This window comes from Coregonus lavaretus, assembly GCF_964263955.1.
Source record: "Coregonus lavaretus genome assembly, contig: HAP1_SCAFFOLD_6514, whole genome shotgun sequence".
Taxonomy (NCBI): domain Eukaryota; kingdom Metazoa; phylum Chordata; class Actinopteri; order Salmoniformes; family Salmonidae; genus Coregonus; species Coregonus lavaretus.
This window is the reverse complement of record NW_028157770.1, coordinates 19,118-22,500: the sequence shown is the minus strand read 5'-3', so window position 1 is coordinate 22,500 and position 3,383 is coordinate 19,118. Positions and strand designations below refer to the sequence as shown.

At 34.0% G+C, this 3,383-nt stretch overlaps 2 long non-coding RNA genes across 2 annotated transcripts; both read right to left on the bottom strand.

Annotated features, from left to right (window-relative positions):
* Window positions 1–77: 77 nt before the first annotated feature.
* Window positions 78–579, bottom strand: LOC311124956. The gene is made up of 3 exons (XR_014612823.1): window positions 481–579; window positions 176–309; window positions 78–133 (listed from the first exon to the last, which is right to left on the bottom strand). It is a non-coding gene; the product is annotated as an uncharacterized lncRNA (long non-coding RNA).
* Window positions 580–1,969: 1,390 nt separating this feature from the next.
* On the bottom strand, window positions 1,970–2,391 carry LOC311124955. The gene is made up of 3 exons (XR_014612822.1): window positions 2,333–2,391; window positions 2,152–2,289; window positions 1,970–2,016 (listed from the first exon to the last, which is right to left on the bottom strand). It is a non-coding gene; the product is annotated as an uncharacterized lncRNA (long non-coding RNA).
* Window positions 2,392–3,383: the final 992 nt, after the last annotated feature.

Here is a 3,383-nt window from a genome sequence, read left to right as displayed (position 1 = left end):
CAGACCTAATCCCATTTCCTATTACACTGTGACAAATACTCAGACCTAATCCCATTTCCACTACTACTATTAACATGTCTTTCAGACCTAATCCCATTTCCACTACTACTATTATTATTGATGTCTTTCAGACCTAATCCCATTTCCACTACTACTATTAACATGCCTTTCAGACCTAATCCCATTTCCACTACTACTATTATTATTGATGTCTTTCAGACCTAATCCCATTTCCACTACTACTATTAACATGTCTTTCAGACCTAATCCCATTTCCACTACTACTATTATTATTGATGTCTTTCAGACCTAATCCCATTTCCACTACTACTATTAACATGTCTTTCAGACCTAATCCCATTTCCACTACTACTATTAACATGTCTTTCAGACCTAATCCCATTTCCACTACTACTACTATTAACATGTCTTTCAGACCTAATCCCATTTCCACTACTACTATTAACATGTCTTTCAGACCTAATCCCATTTCCACTACTACTATTATTATTGATGTCTTTCAGACCTAATCCCATTTCCACTACTACTATTAACATGTCTTTCAGACCTAATCCCATTTCCACTACTACTATTAACATGTCTTTCAGACCTAATCCCATTTCCACTACTACTATTAACATGTCTTTCAGACCTAATCCCATTTCCACTACTACTATTATTATTGATGTCTTTCAGACCTAATCCCATTTCCACTACTACTATTATTATTGATGTCTTTCAGACCTAATCCCATTTCCACTACTACTATTATTATTGATGTCTTTCAGACCTAATCCCATTTCCACTACTATTAACATGTCTTTCAGACCTAATCCCATTTCCACTACTATTATTATTGATGTCTTTCAGACCTAATCCCATTTCCACTACTACTATTAACATGTCTTTCAGACCTAATCCCATTTCCACTACTACTATTAACATGTCTTTCAGACCTAATCCCATTTCCACTACTATTATTATTGATGTCTTTCAGACCTAATCCCATTTCCACTACTACTATTAACATGTCTTTCAGACATAATCCCATTTCCACTACTATAATTATTGATGTCTTTCAGACCTAATCCCATTTCCACTACTACTATTATTATTGATGCCTTTCAGACCTAATCCCATTTCCACTACTACTATTATTATTGATGTCTTTCAGACCTAATCCCATTTCCACTACTACTATTATTATTGATGTCTTTCAGACCTAATCCCATTTCCACTACTACTATTATTATTGATGCCTTTCAGACCTAATCCCATTTCCACTACTACTACTATTGATGTCTTTCAGACCTAATCCCATTTCCACTACTACTATTATTATTGATGTCTTTCAGACCTAATCCCATTTCCACTACTACTATTATTATTGATGCCTTTCAGACCTAATCCCATTTCCACTACTACTATTATTATTGATGTCTTTCAGACCTAATCCCATTTCCACTACTATTATTATTGATGTATTTCAGACCTAATCCCATTTCCACTACTACTATTATTATTGATGTCTTTCAGACCTAATCCCATTTCCACTACTACTATTATTATTGATGTCTTTCAGACCTAATCCCATTTCCACTACTACTATTATTATTGATGTCTTTCAGACCTAATCCCATTTCCACTACTATTAACATGTCTTTCAGACCTAATCCCATTTCCACTACTATTATTATTGATGTCTTTCAGACCTAATCCCATTTCCACTACTACTATTAACATGTCTTTCAGACCTAATCCCATTTCCACTACTACTATTAACATGTCTTTCAGACCTAATCCCATTTCCACTACTATTATTATTGATGTCTTTCAGACCTAATCCCATTTCCACTACTACTATTAACATGTCTTTCAGACATAATCCCATTTCCACTACTATAATTATTGATGTCTTTCAGACCTAATCCCATTTCCACTACTACTATTATTATTGATGCCTTTCAGACCTAATCCCATTTCCACTACTACTATTATTATTGATGTCTTTCAGACCTAATCCCATTTCCACTACTACTAGTATTATTGATGTCTTTCAGACCTAATCCCATTTCCACTACTACTATTATTATTGATGCCTTTCAGACCTAATCCCATTTCCACTACTACTACTATTGATGTCTTTCAGACCTAATCCCATTTCCACTACTACTATTATTATTGATGTCTTTCAGACCTAATCCCATTTCCACTACTACTATTATTATTGATGCCTTTCAGACCTAATCCCATTTCCACTACTACTATTATTATTGATGTCTTTCAGACCTAATCCCATTTCCACTACTATTATTATTGATGTCTTTCAGACCTAATCCCATTTCCACTACTACTATTATTATTGATGTCTTTCAGACCTAATCCCATTTCCACTACTACTATTATTATTGATGCCTTTCAGACCTAATCCCATTTCCACTACTACTACTATTGATGTCTTTGAGACCTAATCCCATTTCCACTACTACTATTATTATTGATGTCTTTCAGACCTAATCCCATTTCCACTACTACTATTATTATTGATGCCTTTCAGACCTAATCCCATTTCCACTACTACTATTATTATTGATGTCTTTCAGACCTAATCCCATTTCCACTACTATTATTACTGATGTCTTTCAGACCTAATCCCATTTCCACTACTACTATTATTGATGTCTTTCAGACCTAATCCCATTTCCACCACTACTATTATTATTGATGTCTTTCAGACCTAATCCCATTTCCACTACTACTATTATTATTGATGTCTTTCAGACCTAATCCCATTTCCACTACTATTATTATTGATGTCTTTCAGACCTAATCCCATTCCCACTACTACTATTAGTATTGATGTCTTTCAGACCTAATCCCATTTCCACTACTACTATAATTATTGATGTCTTTCAGACCTAATCCCATTTCCACTACTACTATTATTATTGATGCCTTTCAGACCTAATCCCATTTCCACTACTACTATTATTATTGATGTCTTTCAGACCTAATACCATTTCCACTAATATTATTATTGATGTCTTTCAGACCTAATCCCATTTCCACTACTACTATTATTATTGATGTCTTTCAGACCTAATCCCATTTCCACTACTATTATTATGATGTCTTTCAGACCTAATCCCATTCCCACTACTACTATTAGTATTGATGTCTTTCAGACCTAATCCCATTTCAACTACTACTATTATTATTATTGATGCCTTTCAGACCTAATCCCATTTCCACTACTACTATTATTATTGATGCCTTTCAGACCTAATACCATTTCCACTACTACTATTAACATGTCTTTCAGACCTAATCCCATTTCCACTACTACTACTATTATTGATGTCTTTCAGACCTAATCCCATTTC